The sequence below is a fragment of the Salvelinus alpinus genome, chromosome 6 (assembly GCF_045679555.1).
Source record: "Salvelinus alpinus chromosome 6, SLU_Salpinus.1, whole genome shotgun sequence".
NCBI lineage: Eukaryota > Metazoa > Chordata > Actinopteri > Salmoniformes > Salmonidae > Salvelinus > Salvelinus alpinus.
The window spans coordinates 6,138,536-6,154,940 of record NC_092091.1 but is presented as its reverse complement, the minus strand read 5'-3'; the positions used below and the strand labels follow the sequence as shown (position 1 = coordinate 6,154,940).

The 16,405-nt window shown below is 50.8% G+C and overlaps 1 protein-coding gene across 2 annotated transcripts in view; it reads right to left on the bottom strand.

The window, feature by feature from the left end:
• Nucleotides 1-16,405, bottom strand: part of LOC139577484 (tripartite motif-containing protein 16-like) — a 110,815-nt gene that overhangs the window by 93,642 nt on the left and 768 nt on the right. Inside the window, exon 2 of one of the 2 annotated variants that reach the window (XR_011675309.1) lies at nucleotides 1,780-16,164. The exons of the other annotated variant lie outside the window; for it this stretch is intronic. The gene's annotated coding sequence lies outside the window, so the exon portion shown is untranslated. Of the gene's footprint in view, nucleotides 1-1,779; nucleotides 16,165-16,405 lie in introns of those variants that run through there. 2 annotated transcript variants of the gene reach the window in all.

The window sequence follows — 16,405 nt, the reverse complement described above, 5'->3', positions numbered from 1 at the left end:
GGTGGCAGGTAGCCTAGTGGTTAGAGTGTAGAGGTGGCAGGTAGTCTAGTGGTTAGAGTGTAGAGGTGGCAGGTAGTCTAGTGGTTAGAGTGTAGAGGTGGCAGGTGGCAGGTAGCCTAGTGGTTAGAGTGTAGAGGTGGCAGGTAGTCTAGTGGTAAGAGTGTAGAGAGGGCAGGTAGCCTAGTGGTTAGAGTGTAGAGGTGGCAGGTAGTCTAGTGGTTAGAGTGTAGAGGTGGCAGGTAGTCTAGTGGTTAGAGTGTAGAGGTGGCAGGTAGCCTAGTGGTTAGAGTGTAGAGGTGGCAGGTAGTCTAGTGGTTAGAGTGTAGAGGTGGCAGGTAGTCTAGTGGTTAGAGTGTAGAGGCGGCAGGTAGTCTAGTGGTTAGAGTGTAGAGGCGGTAGGTAGTCTAGTGGTTAGAGTGTAGAGGAGGCAGGTAGCCTAGTGGTTAGAGTGTAGAGGTGGCAGGTAGTCTAGTGGTTAGAGTGTAGAGGTGGCAGGTAGTCTAGTGGTTAGAGTGTAGAGGTGGCAGGTAGTCTAGTGGTTAGAGTGTAGAGGTGCAGGTAGTCTAGTGGTTAGAGTGTAGAGGTGGCAGGTAGTCTAGTGGTTAGAGTGTAGAGGTGGCAGGTAGTCTAGTGGTTAGAGTGTAGAGGTGGCAGGTAGTCTAGTGGTTAGAGTGTGGAGGTGGCAGGTAGCCTAGTGGTTAGAGTGTAGAGGTGGCAGGTAGCCTAGTGGTTAGAGTGTAGAGGTGGCAGGTAGCCTAGTGGTTAGAGTGTAGAGGTGGCAGGGTAGTCTAGTGGTTAGAGTGTAGAGGTGGCAGGTAGTCTAGTGGTTAGAGTGTAGAGGTGGCAGGTAGCCTAGTGGTTAGAGTGTAGAGGTGGCAGATAGCCTAGTGGTTAGAGTGTAGAGGTGGCAGGTAGCCTAGTGGTTAGAGTGTAGAGGTGGCAGGTAGTCTAGTGGTTAGAGTGTAGAGGTGGCAGGTAGTCTAGTGGTTAGAGTGTAGAGGTGGCGGGTAGCCTAGTGGTTAGAGTGCAGAGGTGGCAGGTAGTCTAGTGGTTAGAGTGCAGAGGTGGCAGGTAGTCTAGTGGTTAGAGTGTAGAGGTGGCAGGTAGTCTAGTGGTTAGAGTGTAGAGGTGGCAGGTAGCCTAGTGGTTAGAGTGTAGAGGTGGCAGGTAGCCTAGTGGTTAGAGTGTAGAGGTGGCAGGTAGCCTAGTGGTTAGAGTGTAGAGGTGGCAGGTAGTCTAGTGGTTAGAGTGTAGAGGTGGCAGGTAGACTAGTGGTTAGAGTGTAGAGGTGGCAGGTAGTCTAGTGGTTAGAGTGTAGAGGAGGCAGGTAGACTAGTGGTTAGAGTGTAGAGGAGGCAGGTAGCCTAGTGGTTAGAGTGTAGAAGTGGCAGGTAGTCTAGTGGTTAGAGTGTAGAGGAGGCAGGTAGACTAGTGGTTAGAGTGTAGAGGTGGCAGGTAGTCTAGTGGTTAGAGTGTAGAGGTGGCAGGTAGTCTAGTGGTTAGAGTGTAGAGGTGGCAGGTAGCCTAGTGGTTAGAGTGTAGAGGAGGCAGGTAGACTAGTGGTTAGAGTGTAGAGGTGGCAGGTAGTCTAGTGGTTAGAGTGTAGAGGTGGCAGGTAGTCTAGTGGTTAGAGTGTAGAGTTGGCAGGTAGCCTAGTGGTTAGAGTGTAGAGGAGGCAGGTAGCCTAGTGGTTAGAGTGTAGAGGTGGCAGGTAGTCTAGTGGTTAGAGTGTAGAGGAGGCAGGTAGCCTAGTGGTTAGAGTGTAGAGGTGGCAGGTAGTCTAGTGGTTAGAGTGTAGAGGTGGCAGGTAGCCTAGTGGTTAGAGTGTAGAGGAGGCAGGTAGCCTAGTGGTTAGAGTGTAGAGGAGGCAGGTAGTCTAGTGGTTAGAGTGTAGAGGTGGCAGGTAGTCTAGTGGTTAGAGTGTAGAGGTGGCAGGTAGTCTAGGTGTTAGAGCGTAGAGGTGGCAGGTAGTCTAGTGGTTAGAGTGTAGAGGAGGCAGGTAGCCTAGTGGTTAGAGTGTAGAGGAGGCAGGTAGTCTAGTGGTTAGAGTGTAGAGGTGGCAGGTGGTCTAGTGGTTAGAGTGTAGAGGTGGCAGGTAGTCTAGTGGTTAGAGTGTAGAGGTGGCAGGTAGCCTAGTGGTTAGAGTGTAGAGGAGGCAGGTAGCCTAGTGGTTAGAGTGTAGAGGAGGCAGGTAGTCTAGTGGTTAGAGTGTAGAGGTGGCAGGTAGTCTAGTGGTTAGAGTGTAGAGGTGGCAGGTAGTCTAGGTGTTAGAGCGTAGAGGTGGCAGGTAGTCTAGTGGTTAGAGTGTAGAGGAGGCAGGTAGCCTAGTGGTTAGAGTGTAGAGGAGGCAGGTAGTCTAGTGGTTAGAGTGTAGAGGTGGCAGGTGGTCTAGTGGTTAGAGTGTAGAGGTGGCAGGTAGTCTAGTGGTTAGAGTGTAGAGGTGGCAGGTAGCCTAGTGGTTAGAGTGTAGAGGTGGTTAGAGTGTAGAGGTGGCAGGTAGTCTAGTGGTTAGAGTGTAGAGGTGGCAGGTAGACTAGTGGTTAGAGTGTAGAGGTGGCAGGTAGTCTAGTGGTTAGAGTGTAGAGTTGGCAGGTAGCCTAGTGGTTAGAGTGTAGAGGAGGCAGGTAGCCTAGTGGTTAGAGTGTAGAGGTGGCAGGTAGTCTAGTGGTTAGAGTGTAGAGGTGGCAGGTAGTCTAGTGGTTAGAGTGTAGAGGAGGCAGGTAGCCTAGTGGTTAGAGTGTAGAGGAGGCAGGTAGCCTAGTGGTTAGAGTGTAGAGGAGGCAGGTAGTCTAGTGGTTAGAGTGTAGAGGTGGCAGGTAGTCTAGTGGTTAGAGTGTAGAGGTGGCAGGTAGTCTAGTGGTTAGAGTGTAGAGGTGGCAGGTAGTCTAGGTCTTAGAGCGTAGAGGTGGCAGGTAGTCTAGTGGTTAGAGTGTAGAGGAGGCAGGTAGCCTAGTGGTTAGAGTGTAGAGGAGGCAGGTAGTCTAGTGGTTAGAGTGTAGAGGTGGCAGGTGGTCTAGTGGTTAGAGTGTAGAGGTGGCAGGTAGTCTAGTGGTTAGAGTGTAGAGGAGGCAGGTAGTCTAGTGGTTAGAGCTGGCAGGTAGCCTAGTGGTTAGAGTGTAGAGGTGGCAGGTGGTCTTGTTGTTAGAGTGTAGAGATGGCAGGTAGTCTAGTGGTTAGAGTGTAGAGGTGGCAGGTAGTCTAGTGGTTAGAGTGTAGAGGAGGCAGGTAGTCTAGTGGTTAGAGGTGGCAGGTAGCCTAGTGGTTAGAGTGTAGAGGTGGCAGGTGGTCTAGTGGTTAGAGTGTAGAGATGGCAGGTAGTCTAGTGGTTAGAGTGTAGAAGTGGCAGGTAGTCTAGTGGTTAGAGTGTAGAAGTGGCAGGTAGTCTAGTGGTTAGAGTGTAGAGGTGGCAGGTGGTCTAGTGGTTAGAGTGTAGAGGTGGCAGGTAGTCTAGTGGTTAGAGTGTAGAAGTGGCAGGTAGTCTAGTGGTTAGAGTGTAGAGGTGGCAGGTAGTCTAGTGGTTAGAGTGTAGAGGTGGCAGGTAGTCTAGTGGTTAGAGTGTAGAGGTGGCAGGTAGTCAGGTGGTTAGAGTGTAGAGGTGGCAGGTAGTCTAGTGGTTAGAGTGTAGAGGCGGCAGGTAGTCTAGTGGTTAGAGTGTAGAGGTGGCAGGTAGTCTAGTGGTTAGAGTGTAGAGATGGCAGGTAGACTAGTGGTTAGAGTGTAGAGGTGGCAGGTAGCCTAGTGGTTAGAGTGTAGAGGTGGCAGGTAGCCTAGTGGTTAGAGTGTAGAGGAGGCAGGTAGCCTAGTGGTTAGAGTGTAGGGACGGCAAGTAGTCTAGTGGTTAGAGTGTAGAGGTGGCAGGTAGCCTAGTGGTTAGAGTGTAGAGGAGGCAGGTAGCCTAGTGGTTAGAGTGTAGAGGTGGCAGGTAGTCTAGTGGTTAGAGTGTAGAGGTGGCAGGTAGCCTAGTGGTTAGAGTGTAGAGGTGGCAGGTAGTCTAGTGGTAAGAGTGTAGAGGTGGCAGGTAGTCTAGTGGTTAGAGTGTAGAGGTGGCAGGTAGCCTAGTGGTTAGAGTGTAGGGACGGCAGGTAGTCTAGTGGTAAGAGTGTAGAGGTGGCAGGTAGCCTAGTGGTTAGAGTGTAGAGGTGGCAGGTAGTCTAGTGGTTAGAGTGTAGAGGTGGCAGGTAGTCTAGTGGTTAGAGTGTAGAGGTGGCAGGTAGCCTAGTGGTTAGAGTGTAGAGGTGGCAGGTAGTCTAGTGGTAAGAGTGTAGAGAGGGCAGGTAGCCTAGTGGTTAGAGTGTAGAGGTGGCAGGTAGTCTAGTGGTTAGAGTGTAGAGGTGGCAGGTAGTCTAGTGGTTAGAGTGTAGAGGTGGCAGGTAGTCTAGTGGTTAGAGTGTAGAGGTGGCAGGTAGCCTAGTGGTTAGAGTGTAGAGGTGGCAGGTAGTCTAGTGGTTAGAGTGTAGAGGTGGCAGGTAGTCTAGTGGTTAGAGTGTAGAGGTGGCAGGTAGTCTAGTGGTTAGAGTGTAGAGGCGGCAGGTAGTCTAGTGGTTAGAGTGTAGAGGCGGTAGGTAGTCTAGTGGTTAGAGTGTAGAGGAGGCAGGTAGCCTAGTGGTTAGAGTGTAGAGGTGGCAGGTAGTCTAGTGGTTAGAGTGTAGAGGTGGCAGGTAGTCTAGTGGTTAGAGTGTAGAGGTGGCAGGTAGTCTAGTGGTTAGAGTGTAGAGGTGCAGGTAGTCTAGTGGTTAGAGTGTAGAGGTGGCAGGTAGTCTAGTGGTTAGAGTGTAGAGGTGGCAGGTAGTCTAGTGGTTAGAGTGTAGAGGTGGCAGGTAGTCTAGTGGTTAGAGTGTGGAGGTGGCAGGTAGCCTAGTGGTTAGAGTGTAGAGGTGGCAGGTAGCCTAGTGGTTAGAGTGTAGAGGTGGCAGGTAGCCTAGTGGTTAGAGTGTAGAGGTGGCAGGGTAGTCTAGTGGTTAGAGTGTAGAGGTGGCAGGTAGTCTAGTGGTTAGAGTGTAGAGGTGGCAGGTAGCCTAGTGGTTAGAGTGTAGAGGTGGCAGATAGCCTAGTGGTTAGAGTGTAGAGGTGGCAGGTAGCCTAGTGGTTAGAGTGTAGAGGTGGCAGGTAGTCTAGTGGTTAGAGTGTAGAGGTGGCAGGTAGTCTAGTGGTTAGAGTGTAGAGGTGGCGGGTAGCCTAGTGGTTAGAGTGCAGAGGTGGCAGGTAGTCTAGTGGTTAGAGTGCAGAGGTGGCAGGTAGTCTAGTGGTTAGAGTGTAGAGGTGGCAGGTAGTCTAGTGGTTAGAGTGTAGAGGTGGCAGGTAGCCTAGTGGTTAGAGTGTAGAGGTGGCAGGTAGCCTAGTGGTTAGAGTGTAGAGGTGGCAGGTAGCCTAGTGGTTAGAGTGTAGAGGTGGCAGGTAGTCTAGTGGTTAGAGTGTAGAGGTGGCAGGTAGACTAGTGGTTAGAGTGTAGAGGTGGCAGGTAGTCTAGTGGTTAGAGTGTAGAGGAGGCAGGTAGACTAGTGGTTAGAGTGTAGAGGAGGCAGGTAGCCTAGTGGTTAGAGTGTAGAAGTGGCAGGTAGTCTAGTGGTTAGAGTGTAGAGGAGGCAGGTAGACTAGTGGTTAGAGTGTAGAGGTGGCAGGTAGTCTAGTGGTTAGAGTGTAGAGGTGGCAGGTAGTCTAGTGGTTAGAGTGTAGAGGTGGCAGGTAGCCTAGTGGTTAGAGTGTAGAGGAGGCAGGTAGACTAGTGGTTAGAGTGTAGAGGTGGCAGGTAGTCTAGTGGTTAGAGTGTAGAGGTGGCAGGTAGTCTAGTGGTTAGAGTGTAGAGTTGGCAGGTAGCCTAGTGGTTAGAGTGTAGAGGAGGCAGGTAGCCTAGTGGTTAGAGTGTAGAGGTGGCAGGTAGTCTAGTGGTTAGAGTGTAGAGGAGGCAGGTAGCCTAGTGGTTAGAGTGTAGAGGTGGCAGGTAGTCTAGTGGTTAGAGTGTAGAGGTGGCAGGTAGCCTAGTGGTTAGAGTGTAGAGGAGGCAGGTAGCCTAGTGGTTAGAGTGTAGAGGAGGCAGGTAGTCTAGTGGTTAGAGTGTAGAGGTGGCAGGTAGTCTAGTGGTTAGAGTGTAGAGGTGGCAGGTAGTCTAGGTGTTAGAGCGTAGAGGTGGCAGGTAGTCTAGTGGTTAGAGTGTAGAGGAGGCAGGTAGCCTAGTGGTTAGAGTGTAGAGGAGGCAGGTAGTCTAGTGGTTAGAGTGTAGAGGTGGCAGGTGGTCTAGTGGTTAGAGTGTAGAGGTGGCAGGTAGTCTAGTGGTTAGAGTGTAGAGGTGGCAGGTAGCCTAGTGGTTAGAGTGTAGAGGAGGCAGGTAGCCTAGTGGTTAGAGTGTAGAGGAGGCAGGTAGTCTAGTGGTTAGAGTGTAGAGGTGGCAGGTAGTCTAGTGGTTAGAGTGTAGAGGTGGCAGGTAGTCTAGGTGTTAGAGCGTAGAGGTGGCAGGTAGTCTAGTGGTTAGAGTGTAGAGGAGGCAGGTAGCCTAGTGGTTAGAGTGTAGAGGAGGCAGGTAGTCTAGTGGTTAGAGTGTAGAGGTGGCAGGTGGTCTAGTGGTTAGAGTGTAGAGGTGGCAGGTAGTCTAGTGGTTAGAGTGTAGAGGTGGCAGGTAGCCTAGTGGTTAGAGTGTAGAGGTGGTTAGAGTGTAGAGGTGGCAGGTAGTCTAGTGGTTAGAGTGTAGAGGTGGCAGGTAGACTAGTGGTTAGAGTGTAGAGGTGGCAGGTAGTCTAGTGGTTAGAGTGTAGAGTTGGCAGGTAGCCTAGTGGTTAGAGTGTAGAGGAGGCAGGTAGCCTAGTGGTTAGAGTGTAGAGGTGGCAGGTAGTCTAGTGGTTAGAGTGTAGAGGTGGCAGGTAGTCTAGTGGTTAGAGTGTAGAGGAGGCAGGTAGCCTAGTGGTTAGAGTGTAGAGGAGGCAGGTAGCCTAGTGGTTAGAGTGTAGAGGAGGCAGGTAGTCTAGTGGTTAGAGTGTAGAGGTGGCAGGTAGTCTAGTGGTTAGAGTGTAGAGGTGGCAGGTAGTCTAGTGGTTAGAGTGTAGAGGTGGCAGGTAGTCTAGGTCTTAGAGCGTAGAGGTGGCAGGTAGTCTAGTGGTTAGAGTGTAGAGGAGGCAGGTAGCCTAGTGGTTAGAGTGTAGAGGAGGCAGGTAGTCTAGTGGTTAGAGTGTAGAGGTGGCAGGTGGTCTAGTGGTTAGAGTGTAGAGGTGGCAGGTAGTCTAGTGGTTAGAGTGTAGAGGAGGCAGGTAGTCTAGTGGTTAGAGCTGGCAGGTAGCCTAGTGGTTAGAGTGTAGAGGTGGCAGGTGGTCTTGTTGTTAGAGTGTAGAGATGGCAGGTAGTCTAGTGGTTAGAGTGTAGAGGTGGCAGGTAGTCTAGTGGTTAGAGTGTAGAGGAGGCAGGTAGTCTAGTGGTTAGAGGTGGCAGGTAGCCTAGTGGTTAGAGTGTAGAGGTGGCAGGTGGTCTAGTGGTTAGAGTGTAGAGATGGCAGGTAGTCTAGTGGTTAGAGTGTAGAAGTGGCAGGTAGTCTAGTGGTTAGAGTGTAGAAGTGGCAGGTAGTCTAGTGGTTAGAGTGTAGAGGTGGCAGGTGGTCTAGTGGTTAGAGTGTAGAGGTGGCAGGTAGTCTAGTGGTTAGAGTGTAGAAGTGGCAGGTAGTCTAGTGGTTAGAGTGTAGAGGTGGCAGGTAGTCTAGTGGTTAGAGTGTAGAGGTGGCAGGTAGTCTAGTGGTTAGAGTGTAGAGGTGGCAGGTAGTCAGGTGGTTAGAGTGTAGAGGTGGCAGGTAGTCTAGTGGTTAGAGTGTAGAGGCGGCAGGTAGTCTAGTGGTTAGAGTGTAGAGGTGGCAGGTAGTCTAGTGGTTAGAGTGTAGAGATGGCAGGTAGACTAGTGGTTAGAGTGTAGAGGTGGCAGGTAGCCTAGTGGTTAGAGTGTAGAGGTGGCAGGTAGCCTAGTGGTTAGAGTGTAGAGGAGGCAGGTAGCCTAGTGGTTAGAGTGTAGGGACGGCAAGTAGTCTAGTGGTTAGAGTGTAGAGGTGGCAGGTAGCCTAGTGGTTAGAGTGTAGAGGAGGCAGGTAGCCTAGTGGTTAGAGTGTAGAGGTGGCAGGTAGTCTAGTGGTTAGAGTGTAGAGGTGGCAGGTAGCCTAGTGGTTAGAGTGTAGAGGTGGCAGGTAGTCTAGTGGTAAGAGTGTAGAGGTGGCAGGTAGTCTAGTGGTTAGAGTGTAGAGGTGGCAGGTAGCCTAGTGGTTAGAGTGTAGGGACGGCAGGTAGTCTAGTGGTAAGAGTGTAGAGGTGGCAGGTAGCCTAGTGGTTAGAGTGTAGAGGTGGCAGGTAGTCTAGTGGTTAGAGTGTAGAGGTGGCAGGTAGTCTAGTGGTTAGAGTGTAGAGGTGGCAGGTAGCCTAGTGGTTAGAGTGTAGAGGTGGCAGGTAGTCTAGTGGTAAGAGTGTAGAGAGGGCAGGTAGCCTAGTGGTTAGAGTGTAGAGGTGGCAGGTAGTCTAGTGGTTAGAGTGTAGAGGTGGCAGGTAGTCTAGTGGTTAGAGTGTAGAGGTGGCAGGTAGTCTAGTGGTTAGAGTGTAGAGGTGGCAGGTAGCCTAGTGGTTAGAGTGTAGAGGTGGCAGGTAGTCTAGTGGTTAGAGTGTAGAGGTGGCAGGTAGTCTAGTGGTTAGAGTGTAGAGGCGGCAGGTAGTCTAGTGGTTAGAGTGTAGAGGCGGTAGGTAGTCTAGTGGTTAGAGTGTAGAGGAGGCAGGTAGCCTAGTGGTTAGAGTGTAGAGGTGGCAGGTAGTCTAGTGGTTAGAGTGTAGAGGTGGCAGGTAGTCTAGTGGTTAGAGTGTAGAGGTGGCAGGTAGTCTAGTGGTTAGAGTGTAGAGGTGCAGGTAGTCTAGTGGTTAGAGTGTAGAGGTGGCAGGTAGTCTAGTGGTTAGAGTGTAGAGGTGGCAGGTAGTCTAGTGGTTAGAGTGTAGAGGTGGCAGGTAGTCTAGTGGTTAGAGTGTGGAGGTGGCAGGTAGCCTAGTGGTTAGAGTGTAGAGGTGGCAGGTAGCCTAGTGGTTAGAGTGTAGAGGTGGCAGGTAGCCTAGTGGTTAGAGTGTAGAGGTGGCAGGGTAGTCTAGTGGTTAGAGTGTAGAGGTGGCAGGTAGTCTAGTGGTTAGAGTGTAGAGGTGGCAGGTAGCCTAGTGGTTAGAGTGTAGAGGTGGCAGGTAGTCTAGTGGTTAGAGTGTAGAGGTGGCAGGTAGTCTAGTGGTTAGAGTGTAGAGGTGGCGGATAGCCTAGTGGTTAGAGTGTAGAGGTGGCAGGTAGCCTAGTGGTTAGAGTGCAGAGGTGGCAGGTAGTCTAGTGGTTAGAGTGTAGAGGTGGCAGGTAGTCTAGTGGTTAGAGTGTAGAGGTGGCAGGTAGCCTAGTGGTTAGAGTGTAGAGGTGGCAGGTAGCCTAGTGGTTAGAGTGTAGAGGTGGCAGGTAGCCTAGTGGTTAGAGTGTAGAGGTGGCAGGTAGTCTAGTGGTTAGAGTGTAGAGGTGGCAGGTAGACTAGTGGTTAGAGTGTAGAGGTGGCAGGTAGTCTAGTGGTTAGAGTGTAGAGGTGGCAGGTAGTCTAGTGGTTAGAGTGTAGAGTTGGCAGGTAGCCTAGTGGTTAGAGTGTAGAGGAGGCAGGTAGCCTAGTGGTTAGAGTGTAGAGGTGGCAGGGAGTCTAGTGGTTAGAGTGTAGAGGTGGCAGGTAGTCTAGTGGTTAGAGTGTAGAGGTGGCAGGTAGTCTAGTGGTTAGAGTGTAGAGGTGGCAGGTAGTCTAGTGGTTAGAGTGTAGAGGTGGCAGGTAGTCTAGTGGTTAGAGTGTAGAGGTGGCAGGTAGTCTAGGTGTTAGAGCGTAGAGGTGGCAGGTAGTCTAGTGGTTAGAGTGTAAAGGAGGCAGGTAGCCTAGTGGTTAGAGTGTAGAGGAGGCAGGTAGTCTAGTGGTTAGAGTGTAGAGGTGGCAGGTGGTCTAGTGGTTAGAGTGTAGAGGTGGCAGGTAGTCTAGTGGTTAGAGTGTAGAGGTGGCAGGTAGTCTAGTGGTTAGAGTGTCGAGGTGGCAGGTAGCCTAGTGGTTAGAGTGTAGAGGTGGCAGGTAGCCTAGTGGTTAGAGTGTAGAGGTGGCAGGTAGCCTAGTGGTTAGTGTGTAGAGGTGGCAGGTAGTCTAGTGGTTAGAGTGTAGAGGTGGCAGGTAGACTAGTGGTTAGAGTGTAGAGGTGGCAGGTAGTCTAGTGGTTAGAGTGTAGAGGTGGCAGGTAGTCTAGTGGTTAGAGTGTAGAGGTGGCAGGTAGTCTAGTGGTTAGAGTGTAGAGGTGGCAGGTAGTCTAGGTGTTAAAGCGTAGAGGTGGCAGGTAGTCTAGTGGTTAGAGTGTAAAGGAGGCAGGTAGCCTAGTGGTTAGAGTGTAGAGGAGGCAGGTAGTCTAGTGGTTAGAGTGTAGAGGTGGCAGGTGGTCTAGTGGTTAGAGTGTAGAGGTGGCAGGTAGTCTAGTGGTTAGAGTGTAGAGGTGGCAGGTAGCCTAGTGGTTAGAGTGTAGAGGTGGTTAGAGTGTAGAGGTGGCAGGTAGTCTAGTGGTTAGAGTGTAGAGGTGGCAGGTAGACTAGTGGTTAGAGTGTAGAGGTGGCAGGTAGTCTAGTGGTTAGAGTGTAGAGGTGGCAGGTAGTCTAGTGGTTAGAGTGTAGAGTTGGCAGGTAGCCTAGTGGTTAGAGTGTAGAGGAGGCAGGTAGCCTAGTGGTTAGAGTGTAGAGGTGGCAGGTAGTCTAGTGGTTAGAGTGTAGAGGTGGCAGGTAGTCTAGTGGTTAGAGTGTAGAGGAGGCAGGTAGCCTAGTGGTTAGAGTGTAGAGGAGGCAGGTAGCCTAGTGGTTAGAGTGTAGAGGTGGCAGGTAGTCTAGTGGTTAGAGTGTAGAGGTGGCAGGTAGTCTAGTGGTTAGAGTGTAGAGGTGGCAGGTAGTCTAGGTCTTAGAGCGTAGAGGTGGCAGGTAGTCTAGTGGTTAGAGTGTAGAGGAGGCAGGTAGCCTAGTGGTTAGAGTGTAGAGGAGGCAGGTAGTCTAGTGGTTAGAGTGTAGAGGTGGCAGGTGGTCTAGTGGTTAGAGTGTAGAGGTGGCAGGTAGTCTAGTGGTTAGAGTGTAGAGGAGGCAGGTAGTCTAGTGGTTAGAGGTGGCAGGTAGCCTAGTGGTTAGAGTGTAGAGGTGGCAGGTGGTCTAGTGGTTAGAGTGTAGAGATGGCAGGTAGTCTAGTGGTTAGAGTGTAGAAGTGGCAGGTAGTCTAGTGGTTAGAGTGTAGAAGTGGCAGGTAGTCTAGTGGTTAGAGTGTAGAAGTGGCAGGTAGTCTAGTGGTTAGAGTGTAGAGGTGGCAGGTGGTCTAGTGGTTAGAGTGTAGAGGTGGCAGGTAGTCTAGTGGTTAGAGTGTAGAAGTGGCAGGTAGTCTAGTGGTTAGAGTGTAGAGGTGGCAGGTAGTCTAGTGGTTAGAGTGTAGAGGTGGCAGGTAGTCTAGTGGTTAGAGTGTAGAGGTGGCAGGTAGTCTAGTGGTTAGAGTGTAGAGGTGGCAGGTAGTCTAGTGGTTAGAGTGTAGAGGCGGCAGGTAGTCTAGTGGTTAGAGTGTAGAGATGGCAGGTAGACTAGTGGTTAGAGTGTAGAGGTGGCAGGTAGCCTAGTGGTTAGAGTGTAGAGGTGGCAGGTAGCCTAGTGGTTAGAGTGTAGAGGAGGCAGGTAGTCTAGTGGTTAGAGTGTAGGGACGGCAGGTAGTCTAGTGGTTAGAGTGTAGAGGTGGCAGGTAGCCTAGTGGTTAGAGTGTAGAGGAGGCAGGTAGCCTAGTGGTTAGAGTGTAGAGGTGGCAGGTAGTCTAGTGGTTAGAGTGTAGAGGTGGCAGGTAGCCTAGTGGTTAGAGTGTAGAGGTGGCAGCTAGTCTAGTGGTAAGAGTGTAGAGGTGGCAGGTAGTCTAGTGGTTAGAGTGTAGAGGTGGCAGGTAGCCTAGTGGTTAGAGTGTAGGGACGGCAGGTAGTCTAGTGGTAAGAGTGTAGAGGTGGCAGGTAGCCTAGTGGTTAGAGTGTAGAGGTGGCAGGTAGTCTAGTGGTTAGAGTGTAGAGGTGGCAGGTAGTCTAGTGGTTAGAGTGTAGAGGTGGCAGGTAGCCTAGTGGTTAGAGTGTAGAGGTGGCAGGTAGTCTAGTGGTAAGAGTGTAGAGGTGGCAGGTAGCCTAGTGGTTAGAGTGTAGAGGTGGCAGGTAGTCTAGTGGTTAGAGTGTAGAGGTGGCAGGTAGTCTAGTGGTTAGAGTGTAGAGGCGGCAGGTAGTCTAGTGGTTAGAGTGTAGAGGCGGTAGGTAGTCTAGTGGTTAGAGTGTAGAGGAGGCAGGTAGCCTAGTGGTTAGAGTGTAGAGGTGGCAGGTAGTCTAGTGGTTTGAGTGTAGAGGTGGCAGGTAGTCTAGTGGTTAGAGTGTAGAGGTGGCAGGTAGTCTAGTGGTTAGAGTGTAGAGGTGGCAGGTAGTCTAGTGGTTAGAGTGTAGAGGTGTCAGGTAGTCTAGTGGTTAGAGTGTGGAGGTGGCAGGTAGCCTAGTGGTTAGAGTGTAGAGGTGGCAGGTAGCCTAGTGGTTAGAGTGTAGAGGTGGCAGGTAGCCTAGTGGTTAGAGTGTAGAGGTGGCAGGGTAGTCTAGTGGTTAGAGTGTAGAGGTGGCAGGTAGTCTAGTGGTTAGAGTGTAGAGGTGGCAGGTAGCCTAGTGGTTAGAGTGTAGAGGTGGCAGGTAGCCTAGTGGTTAGAGTGTAGAGGTGGCAGGTAGCCTAGTGGTTAGAGTGTAGAGGTGGCAGGTAGTCTAGTGGTTAGAGTGTAGAGGTGGCAGGTAGTCTAGTGGTTAGAGTGTAGAGGTGGCGGGTAGCCTAGTGGTTAGAGTGTAGAGGTGGCAGGTAGCCTAGTGGTTAGAGTGTAGAGGTGGCATGTAGCCTAGTGGTTAGAGTGTAGAGGTGGCAGGTAGCCTAGTGGTTAGAGTGTAGAGGTGGCAGGTAGCCTAGTGGTTAGAGTGTAGAGGTGGCAGGTAGTCTAGTGGTTAGAGTGTAGAGGTGGCAGGTAGTCTAGTGGTTAGAGTGCAGAGGTGGCAGGTAGTCTAGTGGTTAGAGTGCAGAGGTGGCAGGTAGTCTAGTGGTTAGAGTGTAGAGGTGGCAGGTAGTCTAGTGGTTAGAGTGTAGAGGTGGCAGGTAGTCTAGGTGTTAGAGCGTAGAGGTGGCAGGTAGTCTAGTGGTTAGAGTGTAGAGGAGGCAGGTAGCCTAGTGGTTAGAGTGTAGAGGAGGCAGGTAGTCTAGTGGTTAGAGTGTAGAGGTCGCAGGTGGTCTAGTGGTTAGAGTGTAGAGGTGGCAGGTAGTCTAGTGGTTAGAGTGTAGAGGTGGCAGGTAGCCTAGTGGTTAGAGTGTAGAGGTGGCAGGTAGCCTAGTGGTTAGAGTGTAGAGGTGGCAGGTAGTCTAGTGGTTAGAGTGTAGAGGTGGCAGGTAGTCTAGTGGTTAGAGAGCAGAGGTGGCAGGTAGTCTAGTGGTTAGAGTGTAGAGGTGGCAGGTAGTCTAGTGGTTAGAGTGTAGAGGTGGCAGGTAGCCTAGTGGTTAGAGTGTAGAGGTGGCAGGTAGCCTAGTGGTTAGAGTGTAGAGGTGGCAGGTAGCCTAGTGGTTAGAGTGTAGAGGTGGCAGGTAGTCTAGTGGTTAGAGTGTAGAGGTGGCAGGTAGACTAGTGGTTAGAGTGTAGAGGTGGCAGGTAGTCTAGTGGTTAGAGTGTAGAGGTGGCAGGTAGTCTAGTGGTTAGAGTGTAGAGTTGGCAGGTAGCCTAGTGGTTAGAGTGTAGAGGAGGCAGGTAGCCTAGTGGTTAGAGTGTAGAGGTGGCAGGTAGACTAGTGGTTAGAGTGTAGAGGTGGCAGGTAGTCTAGTGGTTAGAGTGTAGAGGTGGCAGGTAGTCTAGTGGTTAGAGTGTAGAGTTGGCAGGTAGCCTAGTGGTTAGAGTGTAGAGGAGGCAGGTAGCCTAGTGGTTAGAGTGTAGAGGTGGCAAGTAGTCTAGTGGTTAGAGTGTAGAGGTGGCAGGTAGTCTAGTGGTTAGAGTGTAGAGGTGGCAGGTAGTCTAGTGGTTAGAGTGTAGAGGTGGCAGGTAGCCTAGTGGTTAGAGTGTAGAGGAGGCAGGTAGCCTAGTGGTTAGAGTGTAGAGGAGGCAGGTAGTCTAGTGGTTAGAGTGTAGAGGTGGCAGGTAGTCTAGTGGTTAGAGTGTAGAGGTGGCAGGTAGTCTAGTGGTTAGAGTGTAGAGGTGGCAGGTAGTCTAGGTGTTAGAGCGTAGAGGTGGCAGGTAGTCTAGTGGTTAGAGTGTAGAGGAGGCAGGTAGCCTAGTGGTTAGAGTGTAGAGGTGGCAGGTAGTCTAGTGGTTAGAGTGTAGAGGAGGCAGGTAGTCTAGTGGTTAGAGGTGGCAGGTAGCCTAGTGGTTAGAGTGTAGAGGTGGCAGGTGGTCTTGTGGTTAGAGTGTAGAGATGGCAGGTAGTCTAGTGGTTAGAGTGTAGAGGTGGCAGGTAGTCTAGTGGTTAGAGTGTAGAGGTGGCAGGTCGTCTAGTGGTTAGAGTGTAGAAGTGGCAGGTAGTCTAGTGGTTAGAGTGTAGAGGTGGCAGGTAGTCTAGTGGTTAGAGTGTAGAAGTGGCAGGTAGTCTAGTGGTTAGAGTGTAGAGGTGGCAGGTAGTCTAGTGGTTAGAGTGTAGAGGTGACAGGTAGACTAGTGGTTAGAGTGTAGAGGTGACAGGTAGCCTAGTGGTTAGAGTGTAGAGGTGGCAGGTAGTCTAGTGGTTAGAGTGTAGAGGTGGCAGGTAGCCTAGTGGTTAGAGTGTAGAGGTGGTAGGTAGTCTAGTGGTTAGAGTGTAGAGGAGGCAGGTAGCCTAGTGGTTAGAGTGTAGAGGAGGCAGGTAGTCTAGTGGTTAGAGTGTAGAGGTGGCAGGTAGTCTAGTGGTTAGAGTGTAGAGGTGGCAGGTAGTCTAGTGGTTAGAGTGTAGAGGTGGCAGGTAGTCTAGGTGTTAGAGCGTAGAGGTGGCAGGTAGTCTAGTGGTTAGAGTGTAGAGGAGGCAGGTAGCCTAGTGGTTAGAGTGTAGAGGTGGCAGGTAGTCTAGTGGTTAGAGTGTAGAGGAGGCAGGTAGTCTAGTGGTTAGAGGTGGCAGGTAGCCTAGTGGTTAGAGTGTAGAGGTGGCAGGTGGTCTTGTGGTTAGAGTGTAGAGATGGCAGGTAGTCTAGTGGTTAGAGTGTAGAGGTGGCAGGTGGTCTAGTGGTTAGAGTGTAGAGGTGGCAGGTCGTCTAGTGGTTAGAGTGTAGAAGTGGCAGGTAGTCTAGTGGTTAGAGTGTAGAGGTGGCAGGTAGTCTAGTGGTTAGAGTGTAGAAGTGGCAGGTAGTCTAGTGGTTAGAGTGTAGAGGTGGCAGGTAGTCTAGTGGTTAGAGTGTAGAGGTGACAGGTAGACTAGTGGTTAGAGTGTAGAGGTGACAGGTAGCCTAGTGGTTAGAGTGTAGAGGTGGCAGGTAGTCTAGTGGTTAGAGTGTAGAGGTGGCAGGTAGCCTAGTGGTTAGAGTGTAGAGGTGGTAGGTAGTCTAGTGGTTAGAGTGTAGAGGAGGCAGGTAGTCTAGTGGTTAGAGTGAAGAGGTGGCAGGTAGCCTAGTGGTTAGAGCGTAGAGGTGGCAGGTAGCCTAGTGGTTAGAGTGTAGAGGTGGCAGGTAGTCTAGTGGTTAGAGTGTAGAGGTGGCAGGTAGCCTAGTGGTTAGAGTGTAGAGGTGGTAGGTAGTCTAGTGGTTAGAGTGTAGAGGAGGCAGGTAGTCTAGTGGTTAGAGTGAAGAGGTGGCAGGTAGTCTAGTGGTTAGAGCATCAGTAACCGTAAGGTTGCTAGATTGAATCACGAGCTGACAAGGTAAAACATGTTTACATGTACATGTTAACATGTTTACATGTGACCGTTTTTTAACCTAGTTACCATGACAGCAGCTGGCTAACCGAGCTAGATAACTTAGTCGACATAGCTAATGTTAGCTAGCATAACCTATTTAAAACCATTTAACGCAGAGCATCTATCTATATAATACGTTGTGACATAACATCATTAGCTAGTATCTCAAACGAGTGTAACTTACCCGGCTTGAAAAGACGTTTGTGGTGATGTTATGGATTCACTTGACACTTGCTTCTGGCCGAGTTTCCCACAGCAGTTTCCTCTAAAACTATCGCAAGTAGTTAGAAGAAGAAGAAGAGTGAATGAAGCTGATATAGCGAGCAGCCCCCTCTGCTGGACAAAACAAGCACTACAAGATTGAGACGTCAACCGGTAGACTCTGCTGCCCGGTCTTTCTTGCCACGTAAAATATTATTTCACTTTGCAGTCTGTTTTTAACGCACAGTTAAAAACGGGGACATTTCCGGGGACAGCTCCAGCCGGGGACAGGCCACTAAAAACGGGGACGT